Source organism: Malus sylvestris, chromosome 15 (assembly GCF_916048215.2).
Source record: "Malus sylvestris chromosome 15, drMalSylv7.2, whole genome shotgun sequence".
Taxonomy (NCBI): Eukaryota; Viridiplantae; Streptophyta; class Magnoliopsida; order Rosales; family Rosaceae; genus Malus; species Malus sylvestris.
The window spans coordinates 30,403,526-30,422,168 of NC_062274.1; positions in this window are offsets into that span (position 1 = coordinate 30,403,526).

Below are 18,643 nucleotides of genomic sequence, written 5' to 3' on the forward strand. Positions count from 1 at the left end.
GTGTGGATGTAGGATTTCGTTGCTTCTAGGGTCTTGGCAACTTGATCTTGAAACAAACGTTGTTATAAGTTTATAAGCTTGCAACAAAGTCTTGAAGGAATCGGCACGAGCGCTTGTTGATTCTTCAAGGAAGTGCTTCTGCTTTGGTCGAGAGAAAGCTCCGGCTTTGGTTGAATGTTCTTCAAAGAGAGCTTTAGCAGCGTATTAGTCTTCAAAGGTTTGGCAGAGGTTCTTCTGTGTAGAGATTTTTCGACCCCCAATGCTTGTGGGAGGACCTTGTATTTATAAGCTTCTCAAGGCTTGCCTTTGGGAGGATTTGGCTTTGATTTGTGTCCTAATTTGTCCATGAGAGAATTAAGGCATGTTTTGTGTATTAATTTCAGCCACTTTCCTTTAGCCGAATTTAAGAACCTTGTTGCCTATTTTGTGAGCAATCTTCAATTCTTACTTGTTTTATGAAGATGCTTTAACCTTTTTTTTTCTTCCGATTTTGAAAGATTTTGGACCTCCTTTGCTGAATTTAAAGGATGTTTCTTCTCTTAGCCGAATTTAGGGAATGCTTATACTTTCCTTGCTTGATTTGTGTCACATGTCATTGATGACTTGTTCATTTGTGATGAGTCATATGTCACGTGGAGCTTTGTGATGCATCGTTTTATATGCAACGAAATTTACATGTCTACAACAACGACTAAACACAATTTTTTATTTTACATTTCAAATGTTGGTATGAGACATCTTATCAATATTTTTATTATCAGATGAAACTACCAAATACATTCTCAAATTATAAAAATTATTTATATTCACGGTTTCGTTCAGTTTTGTTTTAAGTGGTTCTACCAACATGAGAACTAAAACCGAAATCGGTATGAACGATTGGGTCCGGTTCTTGAACTTACGTTGATTTTTTTTTTGTCAACACGATTTTACCGGTATATTTCATCACAGTTCGATTCAGTTTCGCGATTTCATGGTTTTTATGCCCACCCCTATGGTTTATCGTTGAAAGGGAAGAAAATCTGGGCAACGTTTTCTTTTTTTTTGGTGGAGGACAATGGAGGTTGGGGTTACTCGGGAGAACTGAGCAAAGCTCTTCATTATTTTTCAAGTTTTTAATTTTTAATCTTATTTTTCATTTAAAAATTAATTGTTTAAATGACAAGAAACCCTCTCAAAATCCATTCAAATCTTTAATCAAAATCTATAAGAATCCTTGAAAATCCATTTGAAATCTATAATCCTATCAAATCTTCACTTTAAAAAGTTTTAAAATCCTTCTAAATCCTCGTTTGACTACACCTCTTTTAGATTTGATAGTATTTTTTTTTTCCTAATAATATGTTTTTTCCTTTACTTGACATTGTGTGATCAAAACCTTCTCTTATTCTAGAACATTTTATTTGATTTATTCAAGTTAACTGCCAAGCCAAAAATAAAAGTCTGTATACATGGTAACAGTTGTATGTAGAAATTCTCATTATTTGCTTTTTTTAATATATATTTTATTTTTATGTTTAATGCTAATAGAATTAGTATTTGTTAAGTTATCTTCGTAGGAATAATATTATTACATAATGTTGATATTAAGTCACTCATCTCTACTAATTAATAAAACACTCATTATCAATCAAAACTCTATGAAATTACCAATTTAACCCTTTAATTAAAGGGTAAATCGCCAAAATAGTCCTTGAGATATGCATAACTCATCACTTTGGTCCCAGCAATTCCAAATCGATAAAAGTGGTCCCTGAGATTGTCCACCATCCATCATTTTGGTCATTTCGTTAAAAACTCCGTTAAGTGTCCCCGAGTTCTTGGCCGGAAGTTTGGGCAATTTTCAAAGCTTCGTAACTCAATTGTTTCTTAACCAAATTCGACCCATAATATATCAAAATGAAGATAAGAAAGATTAGAATAAGATTATACCTATTTCGAAGCCCAATGGTTGTCGGATATTGGCGGAAAATAGCCTCAAAGTTGACTGGTCCGAGTGAAAACTTGAAAACTCGCCGGGGTAGAAATGTAATTTCACACAACCAAATTTTGCTGTTTTTTTTCATAGCCTCACCTATATGTAATCCTAACATATATCTAATAAAAAAAAGTTTCAAAATAAAAAAATAAGAAAACCTTCTCACTTCCACATTCTTTATCACTCTCTTCCTCTCTTCTTCTATTTCAAAAACAAAAATAAAAAATTTTCTCACACACTTTGTGTGTGCCCATATGCTAGTATACCTAATATACAAGAAGAATTTCAACCTTATAAAGTTAAAAAAAATATTAAATTCTAAATACACCTCAAATCAATTTTAACATGTATATCTCAAGATTATTTATCTTCTTCAACTCTCAAAACTACTTTCACCTCCCTTGTAGAACAACACTCTAAGCAATGAAACTACTGACACCTTATTGAAAAAAATAATTATTTTTGATGTATAAAAAATAAAATATGAACATAAAATTGTGTCAAAGTTAGTTTTTGATAATATACATTCCTCCAACATTTCTTATACCTTCATGTAGACATCAAGATCATGGACGGAGCCATCTTAGGCCCAGAGGGGTGGATGCCCCCACTCAGTTTTTTTATACACAAAAAAATGTACATGCTTGTGACATTATTAAGGTGTATAACTGATTTAGTTGTTTGTGGCATTAGCATTAACTCTTCCAGTACAACTTCCAAAGTTGAAAAAGCATTTTCTGTTGGAAATGTGCCCTAAAACCAATCATATGATGATACTTTACAGACATTTCACATGTTAAACTAATCTAGTTTAATATAAAGGGCAAAGATTATTGTTTTAAGCCGTCTCATATAAATGTTATATGCTTAAACGATAAGTTCAAGAAATATGTAATTGGGGGAATGTGATCTAAAGAAGTTAGATTCATGAGACCATTCTCTTTCGTATACATATCCTAAACATTCCTGATCATAGGATTGCCAATTGGGCATTGACGGTCTGTTAAGATCAGTACGTGCTAAGTGACTAGTCTCGAGTCATTGGTGTGACTGACTCCAAGACAAGCATGTAGGTGCTTAATGGAGAATGAGTTCACTGAACACTATTAACAAGGAGTTCTCATATTCATGTCACATGAGAACTCATGGTTGGGATAATGCAAAGTAGTCATTTGACCTAAGGCATCATAGTTGTCTAGTGGTTAGGTCTTTGATCTTTGATTATGTCAAAGTCACTCCATCAGAGGGTGTCCACGACATAGTTGGGATTAAGCCACTTAGCCATGAAGGGAAGTGAATGCGCAACAAGGAATCTCTAACCTTCAAACCATTTGAGGGAGAATACTCTATGATATGATTAAGAATCTCTGGCTAGAGTATGAATGAGATTTAGGAAGTCATTCCAAATCATATTCAAGGTAATCATATAAGTAAGAGAATCACATTGGATAATAGACATGAATAAACTATCAAACCAAACAATGTGGTCAAGAGTATTGTATTAGAGAAGGACCGTATTGCATTGTAATCCTAAACTGAATAGGTTCTCCACCTCTTCTGATTAGCTTGGGTAGCCATTACATACTGCTAGGTGTCACTCATGGTTTGTGGAAGCCCTAAAGATGAGTAATCACTAAAGGGAGAATTGAAAGTATGTTTCAATTCACAATCGATTTGAAGAGTTCTAATCGCCCACTGTCTCGCTAAAAGGAACCTAATGGATCATACACCGTGTAAGGTAGAGATTGAATAAACAATGGAGATGAATAAGGATAATTATATGGTTTAATTATTTATGGCTAGGATTAATATGTTAATTAATCAAACGAATAAGTTCGTTATAGACCTCGGGTTAGTTTTGGGCCACAAGGCCCAATGGGATTTGAATGTCAAGCCTAATAACTCAAGTTGTATGACAACTTAAAAACACAAAGGGCTTGAAAGCCCAACAAACCCTTAAGGCCGGCCATATAGAGAAGGGTAGTGAACTTGCCTTAATTGCAAGTTTGCCACTCCATTGTGAGGTGGTATAAAGATAACTTTATAGCCATTTCATCCTTAGGGTTTCTTTTGGAGAAAAGATGAGAACACAAGGCTCTATTTTCTCTCTAAGAGGCTGGCCACCCTAGAGGAAATTAGGCAGCAATCTTACTTCCTCTAGGTCACTCATCTATTCATTAATGCTCTCCTTGGTGTGGAGACTTAGAGGTTCTCTATTTTGGGAACTTGGAGAATCAATTCATCCATCCTCCTCCAAGAAATCCATGGAGCTAAGAAGTAAGGAATGAAGGCCCTATCTCTTGGGTGATTAGTCTTTGCTTATGCAAAGAGGAATCAACAAAGGTATAATATTTCTCAACTCACTTTGTTCTTGAGTTGAGTCTTGGTTCACCACACTCACTAGGCCTTGAATTTCATGGGTAAAGTTTTTGAGTGCATACAAGCATGATTGCACCTTTTAATTGTTAATTGCATGCATAGATGTTGCTCAAATGAACTAGTTTTCACAAATATTTCCTTCATTTTCGGCCATGAAATTTCTGAAGAATCGATTGAGATATCGGGTGGGAGATCAATGGATAAATGATAACATGATTATTTTTATATAGAGAGACATTTGATAGTATTAGTAATGAAGTTGTCATGCAATGCTTTCACAACATGAAAACGCATCGAGGAATATGGTAATATGTCACATCCCAGCCCGGGCCCCCACCACATCTCGTGCTCGACTCCGTCGTAGCACGATATTGTCCACTTTGGGCCCCGACCACGCCCTTACGGTTTTGTTTCTGGGAACTCACACGAGAACTTCCCAGTGGGTCACCTATCATAGGATTGTTCTCGCGCGAACTCGCTTAATTTCGGAGTTCCGATGGAACCCGAAGCCAGTGAGCTCCCAAAAGGCCTCGTGTTAGGTAGAGATGAGAATATACATATAAGGCTTATAGGATCCACTCCCCTTGGCTATGTGGGATGTAACAATCCACCCCTTTTAGGGGCCCGACGTCTTGGTTGGCACACTTCGGGCCAGGGATTGGCTCTGATACCAAATTGTCACAACCCGGCCCTGGCCCTCACCATATCTCAAACTCGACTCCACCGCAGCAAGATATTGTCCGTTTTGGGTCCCGACCACGCATTCACAGTTTTGTTTCTAGGAACTTACACGAGAACTTCCTAGTAGGTCACCCATCATAGAATTACTCTTGTGTGAACTCGCTTAACTTCGGAGTTCCGATGGAACCCGAAGCCAGTGAGCTCCCCAAAGGCATCTTGCTAGGTAGAGATGGGAATATACATATAAGGCTTACATGATCCACTCTCCTGGAAGATGTGAGATGTAACATAATATATTATATCAAAAAACTTATGGTTAATATGTAAGTATTTTGTAGTAAATTCGTTAGCTTTTTATTTTGTGAATTTGTTGTTTAACAATGCCTCAATCCACACAGATTGCTGACTTCGACTATGATCAAGATCATGTTCACGAATGATATTTGCAGCCTTCTCTCTCCTTGATAATTCCACCAACATTTATGAGAACGAAATTCCAATGCAAATAAGCTTAATTTGGATTTTCAAGAATTTCTTCAAAATCTCCCATTACATGTTCGTTGTAACTCACCCCAAAATCTAAAGTACAAGCAAATATATCAAACCATTAGGTGGAAAACCCTAGAAGGATAATACTTCATATTTTTCATTGTTTGGGTGATCTCAAAGACATCGACATGCGTATAATTATGTTATGAAGTTAATGGAGAACCAATTATACTATGCTTTTCTAGATCACTTCTTGCTACAAAGTCATGGATTCTCAATTTTTTTTATCTTCCGTTATGATGGATTCTCAAATCTAAATCTTCAATTTTGAAAGGGAGGAGATACAACATAGAAATAACCTCATAATTCGAATATGTTAAGTGGTGGGGTATAAAAATAAAAATACATTGTGAAGTCAAAACTTGTAGGTTTGGCTTTCCTTGTCAAATATTGTAATTGAACCACACACATGCTCAATATAGTTTTAGGTTATACTCTGATTATGGGTTGTTGCTGCTAGAGTAAATGTTTAAGATGTGACACATTTCACCTTAAAAGGTTTGTTCATGCATGGGCATTTCATATCTATATTTGCGTTGCATTCTGTCTAGTTTGATTGTCTCGTTAGTTTTGTGTGCTGACTTCTAGCTGTCTAGGCACACAAATTAATTAAGACAACCCACATGGGCTGACTAATACCTTTTTGCTAGTGGTCTGTTTCTGGCCCTTAATCTGCTCACATTGTCTGATGGGTTGACAAGTGGTTTTTGTCCTTGTTGGATGTGCAAAAAATCAAATTTGTCTATATAAACTCAGCTAGGGTTGTCATCCTCTTTGGTTAGGGATTTTACATGTTTCATAGGAGTGTTCTTAAAGCTTTGACCTGCCTCTTGGTGTTCCTTATTAGAAATCCTTTCCCACAAAATCACATTCATGCACTAATCACCCAAAGCATTGTATATTAGGGTAACATTGTCTTTGTGATTTTGTTTTAAGTTTGTGGCTAGGAGATTCATACTTTATGTCAAGAGTGTTTTCAAGCTTGTAGCTGCCTTTTGTGTTCTTACTTGAAACCCTAGCCACAAAATTACATTCATGCACTTAACACTTAAATCGTTGCATATTTGGGTTGTATTGTCTATGTGATTTTGTTATGTGTTTTGGTCAAGTTTTCCAAGTTTCAAATCTTTAAACTGACCCCTTTTGGATTCACGTCTATTTCATTCTTCAAGTGTTTGACTGGTGAAACTGACTAGACACTGAATCCAGATTTGCATCAACTTCATCATAACGATATTTGTATAAGTTGATTTCTTCTCGGTGCCACAAGATGATGAGCTCAGGAGGAGCTGTCATTTCATGAAGCCCGAAGGAGTCCATCTCGTGTAAGGCAAGGTTGCACAAAGACAAGCAAATATATGGATTTTTAATTGCAGGATATTCCCTTGGTACCAATTTCATACATTAAACTCATGAATTTGATTTTGTATTATACAATAGATGACACATTTTTAGGAAGAGAATAGAATAACCAAATAGTAGAGTAGAAATTAGATAAATCCCAAAATTAATAGATAAAATTTATATCTATTAAACTAACGCCACTGTAACAATTTATATTAATTAAATTTATATCTATCAAACTCAATGCGTCTAATTCTTGTATATATGAGTCAAACTCACTTACACTGTTGTGAAAGCCTAAAAGTATAAAAGAATAAACTCAATGCGTCTAATTTAGACCTGGCATTCGTGTTGTGTTTCCCGTGTTCGTGTCGTTTTCGTGTCATACCCGATATCTTAACGGGTCATGTCGTGTAACACCTATTAAAATAAACGAGTAAAATGACCTGACCTGAAATCGACCCGATAATATTAACAAGTAATATAACCCGACCCATTACCCATTAAGGAAAATACATTTTAAACCAATAAATAATCAAATGAAAAACATAATTCTAAATAAGTATATACATACCATATTATCACATTCAAAACATAAAAACACTTTGTCCTTCAAGTATTACATATTTACATACCCAAAATAAGAGCATAATAAAAATATAAAAAAAAAAACATTAGAACATTACAAAATATCAAATGTTCAAAAGATTTGCAAAATTAAGGGAGTTATGTTTCAAGGTTTGGAACCTTGCACATTTTCTTACAATCAAACCCTTCAATTTTCATCAATCACCATAGGAAACGGTATTGGAACTTTGGCTTGATATATTGTCTTCAAGAGTTATACTGATGATATTTTTAGTGAGGCTTTCTACATTAGCACTCTCTTCTCATTTATCCTATGGCTATTGTGTAAGTAAAGTTTTTAATAGTTTTTTAATTAATGTAGAAGTGTGAAAAATATAGAAAAAATATATAAAAGCTCGTAATGACAAACTTTACAGCTTTCATGAAGGGCTTAACTTTGAAATGTGCCACTATAATCATATAAATCATAGATCAAAATTTAACCGTCGATTATTGTTTACATTTATGCTTCATTTTTCTCACCAATTTTGTTTTTTCAGATTTTCTTTTTTGAAAACATGATCTATTAGAGGATATAGGAAGATCAACGGTTCAGATTGTTGATATTATGTTCAGAGTTTTACCGTTAGTGGTGTTTATAAAGTCTCTACAAACTATATAACATCAACTCATATTTCAATTAACCGTAAATATTGGGACGTGATATCAAAGATCTGAACCGTTCATCTTCCTACATCCCCCAATAGACCATGTTTTCAAAAAAAGAAAATCCTAAAAATGAAATTCAATATAAAGAATAAAGCCTAAACGACAATGGACAGTTAAGTACAAATTTAAGGTTTATGGATTATAGTGTTGGATTTCGAAGTTAACCCCTTCACGAAAGTTGTAAAGTTTATCACTACGAGTGATTGTGTGTGTGTGTGTGTGTGTGTGTGTGTATATATATATATTTTTTTTTTTTTACATTTCTCACACTTCTACAATAATTATTATTAATTTTATTACTTTTACACTCAAATAAAAAACACTATTCATGACGGTTTGGAGGGTTTTAAAAATCTAAACGATAATGTAAGTGTAACCATTGTCTACTCGTGGAGGAATGATGAATCACGAGTGTTTATATATTCCTTCACATTTTTCATACTAGTAGGGATGTCTTAGTGCCTATACTAATACTATACTAGTTGATTTTAATTTTGTACAGCAACATGTTAAGTAAAATTTATCCTATTAATGATAATAAGAAACTCTCATAATAAAAATAAATAAATGAATAAAACTTAATTTTTTAAACTTATATAGAATAATTATACAAAAATATATATTTAATATAGAATATACCAATATATACAATATGACTATTGTATTTTATAATAATTTTTTTAGTAATTAAACTTTAAAATTATAATTTATTTTTCTTAACGGGTCGAAACGGGTTATCCACGTGTTACCCGCGTGTATACTCGTTAAGAACCTGTTATTAATAGGTTCTTCACGGGTCCCTGATAAGGACCCGATTATTTATCGTGTTGATCCAAAACCCGTTATTTTCGTGTCGTGTCACCGTGTCATGTAAGAAATTGCCGGGTCTAGTCAGATTCTTTATTTGAGTCAAACTCACTCACACTATGAAAGACCTAAAACTAATAGAAAGCCATGCTAAGCATCCCTTAACTAACCCACGTACATTGGTCTCATCCCTAAACCCCTCTCTCCCTCCCTCCCTCTCTCTCTCTCATATTTTATTTGTTATATCTGGGTTGGTGTCCCACTCTGAATTTTAGAGCACCAAACCGGTCAGAAATTAGATAGCAAGTGAAAGTTGAGGTGAGAAATCATATAAATCTGTTTCACTCACTCTCTTGTGTTTCTTAAACCCTTTAAAATAGGAATCATGTATAAATCTGGTTGTTGGATTACATTATTTATGTTGATATCTTGTAACGGATCTACCAAGTAGCTTGAAGACATGAAAGGAATTCAGTTAAACGCACTTGTCTAACTGAAGTGACATTTCCCACTTAATTGGTGAGGTTGGTGAGTCTTGGGTTATGGCCATGATGTATGTCATGTCTAATATAAAACCGTTTCCCAACTAAGTCATATTAACGGGTTTAGTTCACCCACTTAACTATAATGTTTGTGCTTATTGCTTATGATGGTGACAACATCATTTGACTTATCAATTAACTTTAAGGGTGGTGCTATCCGCAAGCATTTTTACCTCTTACACATTTTTTTCAATTTTTAGCTATCGGATTGAATGAATTGAAAAAAAAAATCAAATGACAAAATTAACAAGGAGTGTGTGAGAGGTAAAAATGAGTATGTAAATAGCATCACCCTAACTTTAATTGCAATATATCGTGCATAGTCATATCACGAAAGTACGGTCACACTGTCCTAACCAACTTACTTAATTTAGGTCTATTATGTTGTTAAGTTTTGTTTTAATAAGTAGTACACAAATGGTAAAAAATAAAAGAAAAAGATGATAGCTGGTTAAGTAATAACTTAATCATCAATTTTCATGTTATTTGGGCAAAATTTGTAGACAAAAATAGATGATAGTTGGTTAAATATTAACCCAATCAGCAGTTGGGTAATACTAGGGAGACTAAACTTGTAGACAAACTTTGCAAACTAAATTATTTATCACCAATAAGAATAAACTCATTTATCAAGGCTTAAGTAATAATCTAATCATCAATTTTTATGTCATTTAGTTTACAAAATTTAATCTCTGTAACATTACTCAACTGATTAAATATCACAATTATGCATGTCACCATTTGTCAAGTAAATTATCAATATTTTGTTTTCGACGTTAATAGCAAGATAATGGATTGATTTGGGAGTCAACCGCATATGTCCACTTTTTCAAAGAAGAAAAACTTATCTTTTTTTTTTTTTTTGAAACACCGAAATAGATTAAACTAGGCAAAGATGCCGAAGAAAAACATGAGAGCCTACAAAGAGGCAAACAACCAAGGATAGTGCAGACACAGGTAGTGGAAGGAGCTACAAGGATCCTGATGCCGCACCTGGTGCGAAAACGTCACTCCTAACACCACCAACATACAGACCTAGTGTGGACAAGACAGTCCATCATTACATAGAACATGAACTAGGGAAAATAGAGGTTTGTCCAGCCAAACCATATTGCACATTTCTGGACTCCGTCGCGACGCCAAGAGGTGCGCGACATTGTTTGCTGATCTTGAAGTCCAAGACCAGCAACAGTCATGGAAAGACTTTCCTAATCTAGCACACTGTTAAAGAATAGGGAAAGCATCCCACCTACCATTCGAAAGTGAATCCCGCAAACATGAAATTGCCTCAGAGGAATCATATTCAATTATCACATTACGCCAACCCAAATGTTGACCCAACTCAGTCATGCTTGATTGCTAATGCTTTAGCCATCATCACACTTGTAGCCTCCATGGGGTACCAACTTGCACCTACAAACTACCCCTCATGATTTTGTGCAACTACGCCAGCAAATCCATGACCCAAATTGGTATCCCAACTAGCATCCACATTTATCTTCATTACCCCCGAAGGTGGAGGAGACCAAGGAACAAAATGCACCGGTGCTGAAGAAGTAGAAACTGGACAACTACCCACTGACTGTTTAGCAGCCAAGAAAGCCTCAATTGTAGTGGAAATTGATTGAATAACATACCTAGGATTAATTGATTGTTGGTTGAAAATAAAATTGCACCTTGTTTTCCAAATATACCAACATGTAAAAGCTATATAAGATAGACCCTTCTCTTATCTGAAGTCAATCTAGGAACCGCCTCTAGATAGTTAAGTAGCTAAGCTAGCCATGAAGTGATTTTATGCTTTTGTATCCGGACACCCAAAGCTCCTCCAAACCACACCACCTCCACCCAAGGACAGAGCAACAAAAGAGGCTCAATAGATTTGTCATGCGCATTACAAATAGGACACAAAGGAGATGGAGAAGATCTTTTAAGAAATAAATTAGCCATAGTAGCAATAGCCCCATTAAGGGTTTTCTACATAAAAACACTTGATTTTTGGCAAAGCCTCCATTCTCCACATCCATTTCCAAAAAGAGCTAGGAATGATGACCGAAGTGGATGAACTCATATGTCTGAATTGTCCCTGTCTGGTAATAGCCCAATGATAACTCGAACAAACACCATTTTTCGCGAAAGGCCACACTAAACGATCCGGACTCAACGGGTCACCAATGGTAGTATCCAAGATCGCATCATAATCACGTTGCAACACAAAATCTTTCAAAAAATCAATATTCCATTGCCCAATAGCCTGAGAAATCAACGAGCTAGCCCTCAAATTTCTAGTGACTGGCACCATACATTGCGGTTCCGGTTGACCCAAGGGGACATATGGTAACCATCTATCCTTCCACACCCAAACCTCACGACCATTCATAATCTGCCAATGAGAGCCCCTAAGTAAGATATCTCGTCCCACTAGTAAACTAGACTAGGCCCAGGAAGCATGCCCTCCCCTCTTAGATTCAAGGAAAGCAATTAGAAAAATAACAAGTTTTAAGAACTTGCGCCTACAATGTATGCGGCTCCTGTATCAATCTCCAACATTGCTTTGCCAAAAGAGCGTCATTAAAGATTTCAAAATTTCTAAAACCAAGTCCACCTTCAGCTTTAGATCGGCATAACCGTGCTTGAGATACCCAATGAATGTGATTCTCTCCACCCCGTTGACCCCACCAAAATTGTGAAATCATTGCATCCAGTTCATGACACAAACTCTTTGGGAATTTAAAAAGGTTCATCGGGTGGGCAGGATTGCTTGCGCCATCGCCTTGATGAAGACTTACCGTTTTGCTTATGAAAGCATTGATTGTTTCCACCCTTGCAATTTCCCCAATATTTTCCCTTTAACATAGGCCAAACCACATTTCTTTGACCTACCCCAAATAGCTAGTACCCCCAAATATGACCCATAATCTCCGACTTTTACCACGCCAAAAATGTCAGTTAGTTCCCTTGATAAGCCATCCAGAACATTTCTACCAACGAACACACTTGATTTCTGTTTGTTTACCTGTTGTCCAGATGTCAAACAATAGTGATCAATTAATTAAGTGAGACACCGACAATTTTCCTGCGTGGCCGAGAGGAAACTAAGGGTGTTATCAGCAAAGAACATGTGGGAAATAACCGGACTAGCCCCATTCATTTGAACACCTTGTAACCATTGCCGTTCACTGGCCTATTGAAGCATAAGAGAAAACACTTCAATGACCAAGAGAAATAAATAGGGTGATAATGGATCACCTTGACGTAGTCCTTTTGAATGAGCAAATTTTGATCCTGGATGTCCTTTAATGAGAATGGCAAACCTTATTGACGATAGACATCGCATAATCATACTTCGCCAACAAGAATTGAAGCCCATCTTCTCCATCATAGCCAATAAAAAATCATATTCCACCCGATCATACGCCTTACTCATATCTAACTTGATCCTGAGCTCAAACTTGTGTCGTGAATTTCGAAGCTTGAGAAAATGGAACAATTCATGAGCAATGCCTATATTAGACTATATTTGACGACCCGCAAGAAACGCATTTTGTCTAGGTGATATCAAAGTCGGCAAGATCACTTTCAGTCGATTCGCCAAGACCTTGGAAAGCACCTAGTAAGAATAATTGCATAAACTAATAGGTCTAAATTGTGAAACAGAATCAAGTTTCGGCACTTTCAGAATTAAGACAACTTGAGTAGCATTAATCCGAGCTGGATGCTTTGACTTCTCCATAATATCCCAAATGAACTGATTCACATCATTCGCAATAATATCCCAATATGAATGATAAAAATACCTTGAAAGCCATCAGGACCTAGAGCTTTAAGTCCCCCCATTTGTAGAGCAGCTTGTTTTCAAAGAAGGCATTTTACTGAAAAACATTCACATTTCTCGAATATTTCAAATACACGAAAATATGCTTATTTCTTTGTATTTATATAGTTATACATCAGCAGCTTTCACAAAAACATATTGGGAAATTTTATTTGAACCCATGTAACCTCACTCTACACCCAACTTAAATTTAAAATGTGAATGGTCAGTTTTACCCTATTGTATAATTACATTCAAATACAAGATGAAATCAGAAATCAAACTAAAATTTATCAATAAACCCACTAATCAATATACCCACCTCCGGTTCCAATGACAACTGAGGGCCTAAGTTAATTATTATTACTAGTGTATGTGTATGTATAAAATGATTTTGAGTCCTATAATTCATGCAGATTTGAATTACTGTGGCTAAAACCCAAGTGATGCCTAAGAATATGGATTTACAGATTACAATTCCACCACCCAATACACCTAATCTTAAAACCGAGGTAAAAACTTGAGATTAAAGCATTTGAAAAACGCTACTGCATTTGTTTATGAAGCGGCAATGGGATAAAAACAAGGGAACTTTAACGAAAAGCACCCGGTACTGTTCACTTTAACGAAAAACCACATTTTTACACTAAAAAGTCAATCTTGGTACTATTCACTTTACCCTTTATTTTGTCCTTATCATTAAAACTCAAAGTTTTCAAGCCCTTTTCATTAGTTTTCCATAAAAACAATGGGAATGCAATTCAGATAAAGCACTCAAGGATTAAAACCAACTTGATTTCTATTGTAAGAGAAATAAGCATATTTGTTTAACATTTTAATCTCAAATAAGCACAAAAACACCGTAGCATATGAGTTAATTACTTCATCTAATCTTGTCTGCTCACATTACTTCCCGATTCCAGATTGCTTGTTTGATCAATTCATCAAACACGACTCCATATATGTATGCACATTACACTCTCAATCAACGAGTTGTGGAAAACAAGTTGTAGAACACTGATTTTGGATTTTTATTTTTAAACTGGGTGTAAAGATAAATTTGCATATTATATTAGGTTTGTGAGGGTAGTTTAGGTAGTAAAATTGGGTTTAAAGAGATATTGATAATTTAATTAAGAACTATATGGGTGTAATAAATAAGTTGGGTGTAGAAAGAGGTTATATGAGTTGAAATAAAATTTCACAAACATATTTAGTGGGTTTGAACTTTGAAGTTTTAGTTAGTGGAAAAATTATACATAATATTTATCTAGATATTTGGTTAAAGGTCTTGAATTCGATTTCTTTTTTTGTTGATTAAAAAATAACGTTGAAATTAATGGATTTTTTAAATTTTATTTGTGTTAGTAACTTGGTGTTCCTTATCTTTTCGATGTAAAAATAAATTTCTTAGTTCCAAACATTTACACCCTCAATTTTTTTTCTTGGACATATGAAATGAGATCGAACCTATAATCTATCACATTTTCTTTTTCTCATCGTCACCTGAACTTGTAGAAAGAGATATTGGCCAATAAATGTCATGAAAGATATGTGCACCTAATACAAAAAGATAAGTTTAGTTGGGGACCATCTTCTGATGGGATTTTAAAGTTATATTTTAAGTTAGTTTTGACTTAGTTTTGAAGAACATGTTATATTTTTAAAGAATATGTTATATTTTAAGGTTAGTTTTGAGTTTAATTTTTTAAAATAATCCAACCAAACAAGTTTTTAATACTTAAAACTTGAAAAGTGTTTTGAGTTTAAAATGTTGAATTCAAGTACGGTCCTAAACTTTTTACATGACTTGACTACTACTACGAAATCATCTAAATAATCAAAAAAGACTTGCTCGATTTTCTTACATTTATGATAATTTTAACAATTGTTCTTATGCTGCAGTTGCTACTCATTTCTGAAAGTGTATTTCCTACTAGACAAGTAATCATACTTTCAGAGAAGTCAAGAGTTTTCATATAATAGTGCCTCGATTACGATTGGATGAGTTTGGTAATAAGATCTTATAGAAGATCTCTTTGTGAGTTTTGCTCTCCGTTAATTAAAAAACAATCACTCTCTTGTAATTATGTTGTTAGAACATAGGCTGCACCACTTTCAGATGGGTCATGAAGAACCTACTTTTGCCTCTTTTTTTTTCTGTTTTTTTTTCTTCAAACAATCAATATTATCTTTACTGAGAAAAGGAAATGGGCTTAGCCTCGCTCAAATTTGTTTTTGGCGAGAATCGAAGTTAAGACTTTTACTTATAAGTGAAGAAGAATATCACTAGATCGTAGTATTAAGTGGCTATTTTGCTGTTTGGATTTTGGTTTCCATCATCAATACGTGATTTGTTACATATCACATGTAAATATTAATTGATAGACAATGTTATGTGTCGACCTTCATTAGGAGGCTTGAGCGTGAGAGCATCTCTAAAAACCTTTTATCCAAACCTTTCTCTTGTCGGAATATAGTGATGGCATAAAATGCCTCTTTGTCTAGTATTACATGATTGAACTACCTCATGCTATTACCTTTTCTTCTTGCATGCGCACCGCACATATTTCATTTCATTTTAACACATGATCTAGACTCCTTTCTGCTCGTAAGTTAAAACAAAAATTCATATGTATGTAAGAAATGCCAACTACGTACATCTCCCTAACCTAGTTGTGTAATTTTAACACATGATTCATATTTATTTGCCACTTTTAGAGAAATAATATTAATAAAACTTTATAATATGTAAAATGATTGTACCATGTGTCCACACAATAATACACTCATATTACTCGTATGTCTTGTAAGGAATTCGTCGAACTTTCGTTCACATTATTATTTTTGTATTACAGCAATAGCATTAGAGCAACTCTAGCCCTTCCAATTGTCCTTGCAATTCTGTGATTCAAACCCCCAACCCCAACAAAAACAGTTCCAGCCCACACAAATCAGTGGAGCTGTAGTCATGCTAACATCATCATGAAAAAATAAATTTACTGGTGAAGGTGTTGCAACAAGAGACGGTGGGCGAGGGCGGAGTCTGGCTTCCCTGCGGTCGAGAAATTCAGATTAGAAGACGAAGTGGAGGAATCCGGCTTCTCTGGGGTAAAGAAAAGAAGTTGGGGAGGCCTTCCCATGATTTCTGAGTTTTGAGAGGGGGGAGAGAGAGAGCGAGAGATCTATGGTTGACATTAAAGAAGCCAAGATTGAGTCATCGAAGTGTTGATAAATACTAATTGTAGTTTGTTTGGTTTGTCTGTAAATTGTTAGTTTTGTTAAGGGCATAAATGTAATATGTCAGAATGCCCACAACTATATATAACAAACTCTGTGTAATTATTCATTGGATTGAATAATAAGAAATCATTCCGTTTCTATATGGTATCATAGCCTTTTTCACCTCACGGTTTTCTCTCTCTCGATCCTCTTCGCTTCCAATTTCTGACTTTTCTTCTCAATCTCTGCTGTGATTCTTCTCTAATCTTCTTCGATCGCATCTTCGATTGCATCTTCGATCTTGTTGATTGGTGTATTTCTCTCTGCCATCAGAAATGACGTCACCGTCAAAATCGTCTTCTCCCATTGAGTCGGTGCAAGCTGCAAACCCTAATTTCTCCAGTTCTACGACACCTTCGAATTCGTATGCCTCTCTTACCATACAAAACATTGGAAGTATGGTGCCAATCAAACTCAAACGCTCCAATTATCTTCCATGGCATGCATTATTTGCCCCAATTCTGCGCAGGTATAAGCTTCTGAGTATTATCGATGGTACTGAGGTTTGTCCCTCCCCTCTTCTTCCTAATCGTTCTATTAATCCAGCCTTTGAAATTTGGTATGTGAAAGATCAGAATCTTCTCATCTGGTTGAATTCTACTTTGTCTGAAGAAGTGATTCCTTTCACTGTTGGTGTCTCATCGTCTCGGGATCTATGGCTTAAACTTGAGCAGCGTTTTGGAGGTGTCTCTGATGCTCACATTCATCAGTTACGATCTCGTCTTCAGTCTATTCAGAAAGGTTCACAGTCAATTTTTGATTATCTTCAACAGATCAAGGAAATTTCTGATGCCTTGATGGCAGCTGGTGCTCCCGTCACCGATCGTGATCTAATTGCAGCTACACTGGCTGGCTTACCTGATGAGTTTGAATCTTTTACTGATTCACTTCTTCTTCGTCTGTCCACCACTACCCTGGATGAATTGCATGGTTTATTACTCACCAAAGAACTCTCAATGTCTCGAAAGAAGAAAGCTATTTCATCTAGCCTCACAAAGCCTTTCCACGCATTTGCTGCTCAATCGCAGCCTTCTCTCTTGCCTACACAACCACCACATCAAGCGCTTGCTGTTCAACCTCAACCTTTTTGTGGAAATTATCGTGGAAATCATCGTGGCAATTATAGAGGCACTGCTCGTGGACATCGTGGCAACTTTAAAGGCAATAATTTCCGTGGCAATAATTTTCGTGCTAATACTTTTCGTGGTGGCCACTCTCAAGGCTCTAGTGCTCTCACTTGTCAAATCTGTGGATCACACAGTCATGAAGCTATTGACTGTTTTGATCGCATGAATCCGGATATTTTTGGTAAAGTTCCTCCAACCAAACTTACTGTTATGTGTGCACATTTTTCCTCAAAGCCTGCTCCTTCTTGGCTTATTGATTCGGGTGCAACTTCACACATTACAAATGACATTTCTAACATTTCATCTCCTACTCCTTATCGTGGTGAAGACAAGGTCTACATTGTTGATGGTAAAGGTTTGAAAATTAACAACATTGGTTCCTCTTTTTTACACACTCCCTCTGCTACTTTTAAGCTGCAAAATGTTCTTCATGTACCACAAATGCAGCACAATTTACTTTCTGCATATCAATTTTTCAAAGATAATTACTGTTCTTTGACACTTCATTCTGATGGATCCTTTGTAAAGGATCGTTCTACGGGGAAGACGCTTTTGCGGGGATCGGTTAAGGATGGTTTTTATCCCCTGCAATGTTCATCTCCATCACCTCCATGCTCTGCTGCTCCAACTACTGCCTTAATCAGTCTCAAAGCACCGGTTTCAGTATGGCATAATCGTCTTGGCCATCATTCTTCATCCATATTCAAGCGTGTTCTGTCAAAGAATAAAATTTCTATTACTGGACGACCTTCAGTGGACTTTTTTTTGTTCCAACTGTGCTTTTGCAAAAAGTCATAAGCAATCCTTCAGTTCTACTAGTTCTACTTCTTCTTCCCGTTTAGAA